The sequence below is a fragment of the Sorex fumeus genome, unplaced genomic scaffold (assembly GCF_029834395.1).
Source record: "Sorex fumeus unplaced genomic scaffold, SorFum_2.1 ptg000042l, whole genome shotgun sequence".
In the NCBI taxonomy this organism is placed as follows: domain Eukaryota; kingdom Metazoa; phylum Chordata; class Mammalia; order Eulipotyphla; family Soricidae; genus Sorex; species Sorex fumeus.
Genome location: NW_026606099.1, coordinates 1,935,987 through 1,949,639, shown reverse-complemented (window position 1 = coordinate 1,949,639; position 13,653 = coordinate 1,935,987).

The window sequence follows — 13,653 nt, the reverse complement described above, 5'->3', positions numbered from 1 at the left end:
ACCTACTGCCATTAGACCCTTTGATGTACAAATGTCTACCTTGAATGTTAGGTGAAGCTCTTGTTGATGACCTTACCATATATGGTTATACTGCTTCTGCTCCTGACTGAGCTCTATATAAACAGCCTGTATCCCTCAATAAAGTCCTGTCCCTTTTTCTCTCTATTTCTAAACTGTACTCTGTCTCTTGTGCCTTGTGTTCATTCAGTTGGTCCTTCCCTGCACCTATGGATCCTAGGGTCACCTCCGCGGGCCGGAGAGTGGTTTGCGGGCCCTCCGCAAAGTGGAACAAGGAAAGCCTCTTCAACAAGTGGTACTGGGAAAACTGGATAACTACTGCAAAAAAATTAACTCTGACCTCTGTCTAATGCCAGGCACAAAAATCAGATGAAAGTGCTTTAAAGACCTCAAGATCAGACATGAATCCCTAAGGTACATAGAGGAAAATGTAGACAGAACTCTCCATGACTTTGAAGCTAAAAGCAACTTTAAGGATGAAACAGCACTGACCATGCAAGTGGAAGCAAACATAAACAAATGGGACCACCTAAAATTAAGAAGCTTCTGTATTTCAAAAGAAGCAGTGACCAGGGGAGACAAAGCAGCTCTGAGCCTCTCTGCCTCTTCCTTTCCGTCCCCCAAACTGAGCTGCTCATCTCCACACCCAGGTCAGTTTATCCGCTGCTTCTCGAACCCGGGACTTGGATTTCACCCTGCAAGCGCCCCAGTCATCCTCTCAAACCTTGGGAGACAAAGCAGCTCTGAGCCTCTCTGCCTCTGCCTTTTCATGCCCCAAGCTGAGCTGGTCTTCTACCCCACCCAGTCGTTACTCCCCGCCACATACACCAGGTACCCGCGGGGGGTGGCTGCTTTAGAAGTGGGCGTGGCTTATGTAAAGTGTGCGTGGCTTAATTTTCGGCAGCAGGTAGTTTACTCATACCAAGAAATCTAGTTCCTACACCTACACACCAATATGAAGAAACAACGCAAATCCCCACCGCAGGAAGAGGACGATGAAAAGAGTCCAGAAGGCACAGTAGGTACTATTCACCTAAGGGACCTCTCTGACAAAGAATTCAGATATAAAGTCATGAAGATGTTCGATCAACTCAATGAAATAATCAGACAGTTATCCAGTAAATTGAAGGAGGATATGAAAGAAACAATGGATTGGACAATCGAGAAAATACAGGAAGAAATGAGAGCAGAAATTGAAAAGCTACGCGTAGAAATGTCACGAAGCAAAGATTCTGTAGGTGAAATTAAAAAACTCAGTATGTGCCCTTAAAAGTAGAATCACCACAGTTGAGGAAAGAATCAGTGAGCTGGAAGATCAGCTACATCAAGCCAACAGGCAACAACAAACAGTGGCAAGGGACCTCAAAACAGCCCTAAAGAGAATCAGAGTCTTAGGATACGATTCCAAGAGGAACAACATTAGAATCATTGGACTACCAGAAGCTCAGGGAAACAATCCCAGTGAAAAAGCCACGGTTAAACAAATCATCGCAGAAAAATCCCCAGAGCTCGACAATGCAGTCATTCAGATTCAAGGAGCCTGAAGGGTGCCAGCTAAAAGAGACCCTAACAAAAACACTCCAACACATCATATCATAGTTAGAATGATGGATGCCACAGATAGAGACACAATACTGCAAGCAGCAAGGGCAAAGAATTAAATCACAAACAAAGGAGCACCACTTAGATTCACAGCAGATGTATCAGAGGAAACCCTCCAAGCCCGAAGGCAGTGGCGAGATATAGTGAAAAGACTCAATGAAATGAATGATTCACCAAGAATACTCTATCCGGCTAAACTCTCACTCAAACTCGAAGGAACGGTACACTATTTCCTAGATAAACAACAGCTCAAGAACTTCATAGACTCAAAACTAAACCTAAAACAAGGGCTAAAGGGGCAACTATAAGACAAGACAAACCCTACAACTACAGCAGACCCTTAGAAAAAGATGACACAAAACCCCATAACAGTAATCTCTCTCAATGTCAACGGTCTAAATTCACCATTCAAGAGACACAGACTGGCAAAATGGATTCAGAGTCAGAACCCAACATTCTGCTGCCTAAAAGAAACTCATTTCAACAGTCAGAACAAACACAGACTCAAAGTCAAAGGATGGAAAACAATCCTGCAAGCAAACAGCTCATTCAGAAAAGCTGGGGTGGCCATACTAGTATCCGACAACTTTAACGTTAGATTTAAAAAGATTAGAAGGGACATCGAAGGCTATTTTCTCTTCATCAAGGGATAGATATCTTGTTCAACAGGAAGAAATCACACTCTTAAATGTATACACACCTAATGAGGGAATAGCTAAATATTTAAAACAACTGCTAACAGATTTTAAGGAGGACATTGCTAGCAACAAAACAGTAGTTGGAGACTTCAACAATGCCTTATCACCTCTGGAGAGATCAACAAGAACAAAACTCAGCAAAGAATCATTGACTTTGAAAGAAGAAATAGAAGAGAAAGGGCTTATAGACCTATACAGGGCTTTACACCCCCAAAAGAGCCTGGTTGATCTATCAAGAGGTGACAGTGCGGTGTTGAAGTCTCCCACTAGTATTGTGTTGCTATTGATGTCTTTTTCCAAATCTATGAGTAGTTGTAGTGTTTTAAGTACTTTGCTGGTCTCTCATTAGGTGCATATACATTTATTATTGTAAGTTCTTCCTGTTGTACAGATCCTTTGATCAATAAGAAATGGTCTTCACTGTCTCTTACGACCTTCTTCACTCTGAAATTGATGTGGTCTGATATTAGGATAGCTACCCCAGCTTTTTTATGGGAGCTGTTTGCCTGTAGAATTGTTTTCCAGCCTTTGACTCTGAGTCTGTATTTGCTTTGACTATTGAGATGTGTTTCTTGCAGGCAGCAGAATGTTGGGTTCAATTTTCTAATCCATCCTGCCACTCTATGTCTTTTAATTGGTGCATTTAGCCCATTGGCATTGAGAGAGATTATTGTTGTGGGGTTTTGTTCCATTTTTCTGTTGAAATTTGGTGTATTTGAGGGGCCTGTCTTGTCTTAAAGTAGTCCATTTAGTTGTTCTTGTAACCATGGTTTTGAGTCTATGAAGTTCCAAACTATGTTCATTATTAGGAAGGAAAGCACTTGGCGCCGGGCTGTACCTGGTTGAATGAGGAGAGAGTACCCGGAGACGTTCAGCTTTGTTGCTGAGAGATGGGCCTCAGTTCCCATCCCACGCAGATCAAGGGAGAAAACCGGCTGTTCTAGGGGATCGAGCTAGCTGCACATGCTCAGAGAGAGTCCCAAGCCCTGGGGGCAGACTGTACCTGGTTGAATGAGGAGAGAGTACCCGGAGACATTCAGCTTAGTTGCCGAGAGATGGGCCTCAGTTCCCATCCCGCGCAGATCAAGGGAGAAAACCTGGTCATTCTATTTTTAAGAGAAGAGACTGAGTTTCTCATTTCATCTATGTAATCTTTTAATCGTGACATTTCTGCTCTCATTTCTTCGCGTAATTTGTCGATTTTTTCTGTGGTGTTACTGGATGCCTGTCTGAGTGTTTCATTGAGTTGATTGAACATCTTCATGACTTTGTATCTGAGTTCTATGTCAGAGAGGTCCCTTAGGTGAGCAGTATCGACAGAATCTTCTAGATTGTTTTTGTTGTCCTCCCCTTGTGATGGGGATTTGAGTTGTTTCTTCATATTGCTGTATAGGTTGGGGATTAGATACCTTGGGGACTAGGTTCCTTAGTATGGGTAAACTACCTGCAGCCACGTAAGCATGGGCCTGCTGAAAATTGGCCACACCCACTTCTGCAGAAGCCACGCCCACTTGTGAAGAAGCCACACCTCTACGGAAACCTGGGTTTGGGACAAGATGAGTGCAGCGTGAGGAGTGAAGAGGGGAGGGCAGATGCTCAGAACTGCTTTTCTCCAGGCATCTGGGGGGACGCCTGGGGTCTTGAAGGGAGAGATCCAAGTCCCGGGTTCAAGAACCGGCAGCTGAACTGACCCCTGTTTGGGACGAGATGGGCGCAACGTGAGGAGTGCAATGCCATAATTTTAATGTTATATGCGGATTGCTTAGATGTTCTTAAAATGACAAACAGAGGAAAAGTAAATCTGTAACTATAGAAGTCAGAGACACAGTAAACAGGCAGGTCACCGACCTTGCACAAGGTCAACCCAGCTTGAGTCCAGCTGTCTTACAAGAAAAAGAGGACAGGGTTCAAATGAGCCAATTATGTTGGGAAAAGGTAAGATCTTGCCTACAATGGAATAACAGGAACCAGATGGGTTCAAATAGTCGTTCTGGTATTCAGCACTGCTTATGGTCCCCTCAGCATTGCCAAGAGTAATACCCAAGCACATTGCTAGGAATAAGCCCCAGTAATTCAAGGAAGGAAGAAAGGGATGGAGGGATGGAGGAAGGTGGGAAGGAAGGAAGGAAGGAAGGAAGGAAGGGAGGAAGGAAGAGAAGGAAGGAAAAAGAAAGGAGAAGGGAGAAACATTTCTACATGTAAGTCTAGTGGTTAATGAACACTTGAAAAGACTTTACACAGAGTTGATTGCATTGCAAATTAAAATAGATAAAAGGAAAATAGTTTCAAAGGAGTAGAAAAATGTCAAGCTACATAATAATGGTTTCTTCAGCAATCTTAGACAATATCAACTCTTAAAAGCCTGTCAAAAACAGAATAGTCCCATGGCTGTAGTGATAGCACAAGGGGTAGGGTTTTTGCCTTGCACGTGACTGGCCCGAGGTCAATTCCCAGCATCTCATATGGTCCCCTGAGCAATGCCAGGACTAATTCCTGACTGCAGACCCAGGAGTAACCACTGGCATCGCCGAGTGTGACTCAAAAAGGGAAAAAACTAGAATAGTCCACATAACACCAAGAACCCTTAGGATGCCTCAAACATAGGCTAGAATCAAACACTGGAGATACTATGTTTCTGACTATAAATTCATACTCAGAATAAAATTTAATTTATAGCGATAGCACAGTGGTAGGGTATTTGCCTTACAAGCTGCCAACATGGCCGACCCGAGTTCGATTCCTCCGCCCCTCTCAGAGAGCCTGGCAAGCTACCGAGAGTATCTCACCCACACGGCAGAGCCTGGCAAGCTACCCGTGACGTATTCGATATGCCAAACACAGTAACAACAAGTTTCATGATGGAAACGTTACTGGGCCTGCTCAAGCAAATCGATGAACAACGGGAGAACCGTGACCATGACCGTGTTGTTAATAGAAAGGGCCTAACAACAACAATAATAAAATACAATTAGAAAACGCACAATAGTAAACTATGTAAATATGCTCTCTCACCCACTTAGTCTCATAAAATTCTTTATGTACACAATATTTTTAGACAAGAATTAACCAGGATGAAGCCAGGGAAAGAACTGTGCACTTTGATGATGGATGCGCCATTAGAACAGTTCATGCACAAAATTATCATTAATAGTATAGTACATCACGATCACGATCACGACCACCCTGTTGTTCGTCGATTGCCTCGAGCAGGTGCCAGTAACGTCTTCTTCGTCCTAGCCCTGAGATTTTTTTTTTAAAGTGCCATATTCAAGGCTTTTTCAGGGTTAGGAGAATGAGACCCATCATTGTTACTGGTATTTGGCATATTGGGTATACCACGGGGAGTTTGCCAGACTCTGCCGTGTGGGCAGGTTACATTTGGTAGCCTGCCAGTTTGACCAAATTAGGAATGAGATGATAAGTTGTTGCGTGGCCGCGAATGCGGCCGCGCGCTTCCAGGAGCTGAGTGTGATAATCTCTGGATCCTGGCCATTGTTGGAGTTACACGGCAGTTGGTGGGTGTAACTGTCTAGTTACTGGCAGGTCCAGTCCCAAACCATGCAGGCTTGGACATCTCAGCCCCGGGTCCCACACACCTGGGTTCCTCTGCCAGTTCTTTTATGCGTGAGGCTCATCCAAGTGTGTGGAGAGTGGTCCCAGCATGGCCTTGGCTGGGCCCCAGTGGTCTTCAGCTGTTGGGCCCTGGTGGAGACAGTCAGGCATAGGGTAGGAGACTCTGCCTTGTTCTCTCCCAAGAGCTGAGTGTGATAATCTCTGGATCCTGGCCGTTGTTGGAGTTACACGGCAGTTGGTGGGTGTAACTGTCTAGTTACTGGCAGGTCCAGTCCCAAACCGTGCAGGCTTGGACATCTCAGCCCCGGGTCCCGGGGGTATAGTATATGTATAGTATGTATATGTATATATATGTATATATATATATATGTATAGTACATCACAGTACGAAAATGAAAAAAGTGGTGAAATGTAGATCAGAAACTATTCTATGTCAATCTTGTAACTTTCATTCTGAACCATATTCCAGCGGAAATACTTATTTTACCACGTTCACAATATTTTACATTACTATTGATTTGAATGAAATATAAAACTTTTCAGAGTGTTATGAAAAGATTGTTTTACTTGTTTATTTCTCAGTATAAATGAAGGGGTTCAACAAGGGGGCAATGGATGTAGCAAACAGAGAAAGTGCATTATTCATAACCTCTTCATCCTTAGCTGAAAAGGTTTGACATATATACAAATAGCACTGCCATAATGAAGGGAAACCACAATCAAATGAGAAGAACAGGTGGAGAAAGATTTCTTCCTTTGCTGAACATAGGGCAACCTGAGAATCATCCTGATGATGCAGATATAGGATACAACCACACCCACAAGTGTCGTGATGAAATTCAGCACAGCACAGGCAACAACCAGCTGCTCTATGAACCAAGTAAAGTATTTGAAAATGAATTCTTCAGTACTGGAGAAGCATCACATAAAAAATGGTCAATAACAGAACGATAGAATTCCAGATTAAGGCTCATGATAAGGGGTGGGAGTACAATTAATAAACCAGATACCCAGCAAAGGATGATGAGAATCCTGCATACTCTGCTCTTCATGATGGTCACATAATGCAAGGGTTTGCAGATGGCCACATAGTGGTCATAGGACATCACAGCGAAGAGGAAAAAGTCTGTAGCTCCAAAGAGGATAATAAAAAAGATTTCACTGAAACAAACTTGGACAGAGATGGTCTTGTCCCCACGTAATATGATATGCAGGTAATTGGAAACACAGGCAGTAGTGAATGAAATTTCTAAGAAAGAGAAATTTTGAAGAAAAAATACATAGCTGTTTTTAAATGAGGATCCGCCAAGATGAGAACTATTATGGTCAGATTCCCAGTTACACTTAACAACTACGAGATAACCAGATAGATAAAAATCAAAATCTCTAGTTGTAAGTCATTTGTCAGTCCCAGAATGATGAATGTAGTGATAGCAGAATGGTTTCTCATCACTGACTTCATGGTACTGCCCAATCTTCACATAAAAGTCACAAAACTTGGATCTGGGGAGTTATGTGAAAATATGCATGATAAAATACTAAGTATAAGTGACAAACCTGTTTACATGCTCTTCTTTCTATAAATTTAAATAAAATGATGCCACCAACTTCTCGGAATTTACCTCAGAAAGTCTAATGTATCACAGGGAAATAGAAGCCAGTTTTTCTGCTTTCAGATCATGTATCTGTTACTTGCTACATAAGTAATCTTGGAAGGCATTTAACCTATCTAAGCCACCAATTTCCAAATCTGAAGTTTAGGTTATGATAATGATAAATTATATAATTTATCATTATCGGAGAGCCCGGCAAGCTACCGAGAGTATTCGATATGCCAGACACAGTAACAACAAAGTCTCCAATGGAGACGTTACTGGGCCCGCTCAAGCAAATCGATGATCAACGGGAGGGCCTTTACCTTTACCTTTACCTTATATAAAAGTAAGTCTTAAAATAAATCATGTAAAATGCTGATCATACTACTCAGGAAGTAATGATTTAAGATTTTACCTATTTTTTCTAAGTCAATTTTTAATCAGCTCAAGAAGAAACTTATCACATAACATGATTCCTTCTCTAATTTTACATAATTGATTTGTTCTATTCTAGAATAATATCCTCAGCATACGTTCATGCTACATTCCAGTGTTACTTACAGAATTAACTAAACCTTCCCATTAGGGATTGACAGTCCTTCATGTACCTTTCTATAGGTTCATATAACTGTCCTACAGTTTTTGGCCTTTCTAAACTTACTATAAATATTCCGAAACAAAATCAATTTAAACTTAATCAATTAATCAATTTCATACTGCCACAGATAAAGCTACCCTAAAATATTTTGGATCTACCACATAACTGAGGAAATGAATGCATGTTAATTGACAGAGTTTTTACCAGGAAACTGGGGAAATTAGGGAACTAGGGAAAGCAAGAACTAGACAAGAACTAAGAAAACAAGAACTAGGGGAAATAGGAAAAAACACTGTCACTGTAGCACTGTCCTCCTGTTGTTCATGATTTGCTGGAGTGTGCCCAGAAACATTGTGACTTGTTGTTACTGTGTTTAGCATATTGAATACAGTAACAAAATTTATGGGAAGCTTACCAGGCTTTCTGTGAGGTTGAGATACTCTCCGTAGCCTGCCCGGCTCTCCGAAAGGGGGGAGGAATCGAACACGGGTTGGCCGCGTGCAAGGCAAACGCCCTACCCACTGTGCTATCACTCCAGCCCAGGAAAAAACAAGAGGTAGGAAAATAAGAGGTAGGAAAAAATATAAAATAAGGAAAAATGGGAAAAATAAATCTAAAATAAGGAGGAAAGAACTAGGAAAGATAGGAAAATCAGAAAAAAAGGAAGAGAAAAATAAGAATTAAGGAAAACAAACATAGATTGTGAAAAACAAGAAAAAAACTGAGTGTACAGACAATAATTCAAGATAGCAGAGTGAATTTATCATTATTAAGGTTTTCAGATGAAAGTAAATGTACATCTATGTACATGCACATAAATACTTGTATGAATGCACATATTTTTACATTTTGTATTCTTTGCATAAAAGTGTATTTCTATATATGTGTGTATATGTGTGTCAATAGTCTTAATATATGGTTACATATATGTATTACAATATATATTACAATTTATTACATGTATTACAATATATATGGTTACATTTCCTAACATCACAACAACATCACGGTCCTCCCGTTTTCATCGATTTGCTCGAGCGGGCCCAGTAACGTCTCCATCATGAGACTTGTTGTTACTGTGTTTGGCATATCGAATATGTCACAGGTAGCTTGCCAGGCTCTGCCGTGCAGCAGAGATACTCTCGGTAGCTTGCTGGGCTCTCTAAGAGGGGCGGAGGAATCAAACTCGGGTCGGCCATGTTGGCCGCTTGTAAGGCAAACACCCTACCGCTGTGCTATCGCTCCAGCCCCCACATTTCCTAAGGCTATTGAAATTGCTAAAGGCATCTTATGGCTATCAGCTCACCTACAGCTCACATTTTAATTTGTTTCCCACTAAAATAAGACAGATAACCCTCAAAAATTGCCTGCTCCAAACTGCAGCCTCATGGGATGGGGGGCAGAACCAGCTCGTTTTCATACCCGACCAAGGCCACGATTTGCCCCTCATGAGCAGCTCTCCGGCATGGCCATGGCACCAGAGGCACACGGACCTAATCCAGAGGCCAGCAGCTTGCGACTGAAATGTGAATGGACTATGCGTTAAACTATGGCACCATGTTCCCCCCCTCCCCCCGGGAGGGAAAGGGTGTCTATCTCTTCTATCTCCCCCCACCACTGCAGCACGGTGGTAGCCACCTCAGAGCTTATTCGAAAGCCAGGTATGAGCCAGTGGTGACGGAACAACTGCAGCCTCATGGAATGGGGAGCATAACTTGTTCTTCACCCCGAACCGAGGCCACAAGTTGCCCCCCATGAGCGACTCTCCAGCAAGGCCATGGTACCAGATGCGAATAAACCAATCTCATAATTATCCGGCTCTTGGCAGAAATCCCTCCAGATTTAATTAGTCACTGTTACTGTCACTGTCCTCCCGTTGTTCATCGATTTGCTCGAGTGGGCCCAGTAATGTCTCCATTGGAGACTTCGTTGTTACTGTGTTTGGCATATTGAATGCATCACAGGTAGCTTGCCAGGCTCTGCCGTGCAGGAGAGATACTCTCAGTAGCTTGCCGGGCTCTCCGAGAGGGGCGAAGGAATCGAACTCGGGTCAGCCATGTTGGCTGCATGCAAGGCAAACGCCCTACCACTGTGCTATGGCTCCAGCCCGTGCTATCGCTCAAATATCAGAAATCCAAAATAGTTTCCATCATATGGTTTTCATAACCAGCAATAGAAAACAAATAATTTCACAATGCCTTTTCAGCAGTTCTGATTGTTGGGGGGAAATTCCAAACAACAATGATACATCTATTGTTGAAATAATTAATGTTATCAAAGTAGAGAGAGAATTAAGTATAAATCATCTTTCTCACAGGCATCGGGAAAGGTGGGAGGGGGGTATATTGGGGTTCTTGATGGTGAAAAATAATTACTAGTGAAGGGAAGGGTGTTTGGTCATTGTATGACCGAGACTTAAACCTGAAAGCTTTGTAACTTTTCTCACGGTGATTCAATAAATAAATTTAACCAAAAAAAAATTGCCTGCTCCATAACTAAATCAGAGTGGGAGTAAGATGAACTGTAAAATCTTATTCTCTCAGAAAGTTAGGAAATCTTAAGATAAGCAATGGGGTTTGTCACAAAGCCCACAGAAACAGGTTTGAAGGAAGGCCTGAAATTCCTAGCATGATGATTATTAAAAATGATTAAATGATCCATTGAAAACTAGAAATATGGACTCCTGACGGCGGCGCCCATCTCATCTTAATTCCAGGTCAGCACAGCTGCCGGCTCGCGACCCTGGGACCTCCATCTTTCCCTGCAGGACCCCAGGTGTCCCCCGAGATGCCTGAAGAGAAGCAGTTTTGAGCGTCTGCCCTGCCCTCTTCACTCCTGACCGCGGGGCCCATCTCATCCCAAACCCAGGGTTCTGTAGAGGCGTGGCCTCCTCAAAAGTGGGCGTGGCCTCAAAAGTGGGCGTGGCTTAATTTCCGGCGGGCCAACGCTTACGCGGCCGCAGGTTGTTTTCCCATATTAAGTAACCTAGTCCCCAAGGAATCTAGTTCCCAACCTACTCAGCAATATGAAGAAACAAAGAAAATCTCCAACACAAGGGGAGAACAACGAAAACAATCTAGACCATTCTGTCAATACAGCTCACCTAAGGGACCTCTCTGACATAGAATTCAGATACGAAGTCATCAAGATGTTCAATCAACTCAATGAAACAGTCAGACAGACAGCCAGTAACACCACAGAAAAAATCGACAAATTACGAGAAGAAATGAGGGCAGAAATGTCACAATTAAAAGATTCCATAGATGAAATGAGAAACTCAGTTTCTTCTCTTAAAAATAGAATGACCACAGCTGAAGAGAGAATCAGTGACCTGGAAGATCAGCTGCAACAAGCCAACACGCAACAACAAACAGTGGCAAGGGACCTCAAAATGAATGGCTCTACAGAGAATCAGAGTCCTAGCAGATGATTCCAAGAGGAAAAATATTAGAATCATGGGACTACCTGAACCTCAGGGAAACAATCCCAACGAAAAAAACACCGTCAAACAAATCATTGCTGAAAACTTCCCAGAGCTGCACAATGCAGCCATTCAGGTTCAAGGAGCCCGAAGGGTGCCAGCTAAAAGAGATCCCAACAAAAACACTCCAAGACATATCATAGTTAGAATGATCGATACTGCTGATAGAGACACAATACTGCAAGCAGCAAGAGCAAAGAAGGAAATCACATACAAAGGAGCATCCCTTAGATTCACAGCAGACCTATCAGAGGAAACCCTACAAGCCCGAAGGCAGTGGCGAGATATAGTCAAAAAACTCACGGAAATGAATGGTTCCCCAAGAATACTCTACCCGGCTAAACTCTCCCTCAAAATCGAAGGAACAGTACACTATTTTATAGATAAATAGCAGCTCAGGAACTTCATAGACTCAAAACCAAACCTAAAGCAAGGCCTAAAGGGGCTACTATAAGAAAAGACAAACCCTACAACCACAACACACCCGCACAGAAAGATGACACAAAACCCCGTAACCATTCTCTCTCTCAATGTCAATGGTCTAAATTCACCAGTTAAGAGACACAGAGTGGCAAAATGGATACAGAGACAGAACCCAACATTCTGCTGCCTACAAGAAACTCACCTCAACAGCCAGAGCAAACACAGACTCAAAGTCAAAGGATGGAAAACAATCCTGCAAGCACACAATTCCCTCAAAAAAGCTGGGGTGGCCATACTAGTATCCGACAACATTAATTTCACCTTGAAAAAGATTAGAAGGGACAGTGAAGGCTATTTTCTCTTCAACAAGGGATACGTACAACAGGAAGAAATCACACTCTTAAATGTATATGCACCTAATAAGGGAACAGCTAAATATTTAAAACAACTGCTAACAGATTTTAAGGAGGACATCACTACCAACACAATAGTACTTGGAGACTTCAACATCGCCTTATCACCTCTGGATAGATCAACAAGAACAAAACCCAGCAAGGAATTATTGGCTTTGAAAGAAGTAATAGAAGAGAAAGGGCTTATGGACTTATACAGGGCTTTACACCCCAAAAAGAAAGAATACACATTCTTCTCCAGCACGCACGGAACATTTTCCAAAATAGACCATGTGCTAGGACACAAAACATACCTCAACAGAATCAAGAAGATAGAAATAGTATCAGCCATCTTTTCAGACCATGATGCACTGAGGATAGAAGTGAATCACACAAAGACACGGAGAACCAAATCAAACACCTGGAAATTAAACAACTCGATGCTGAACAATGAGTGGGTCAGGAACGAAGTCAAGGATGAAATCCAAAGATACCTGGAAACAAATGAGAATGAAGACACAAACTACCAGAACTTATGGGATGCAGCGAAAGCTGTATTAAGGGGAAAATTTATAGCTCTGCAAACATATCTTAAGTCGATAGAAACGATGCACATAAACAATTTGACCTCACAGCTCAAGACCTTAGAAAAGGATCAACAGAAAGAGCCTAAATCAGGCAGAAGGAAAGAGATCATAAAACTTAGAGCAGAAATCAACGACATGGAAAACAAAGAAACAATCCGAAAGATCAATGAAACCAAGAGCTGGTTCTTCGAGAAAATAAATAAGATAGATAAACCACTAGCAACACTCACAAAGAAACAGAGAGAGAACCCTAATAAATCGAATCAGAAATAAGAATGGGGATATCACAACAGAAACTAAAGAAATTCAAGAGATCATCAGAGACTACTTTGAAAGTCTCTTTTTCCACATTGAGGATGATGTTTGCTGTATGTTTGTGGTAGATGGCTTTAACTATATTGAGGAAAGTCCCCTCTATCCCCATTTTGGCAAGGGTTTTCATCATGAATGGGTGCTGGATCTTGTCAAAAGCTTTCTCTGCGTCTATTGATATGATCATATGATTTTTATCTTTTCTTTTGTTGATATGATGGATTATGTTGATTGATTTCTGAATGTTGAACCATCCTTGCATCCCTGGGATGAATCCCACTTGGTCATGATGTATGATCTTTTTGATGAGTTGTTGTATTCTATTGGCTAGTATTTTGTTGAGAATCTTTGCATCCGTGTTCATCAGGGATATT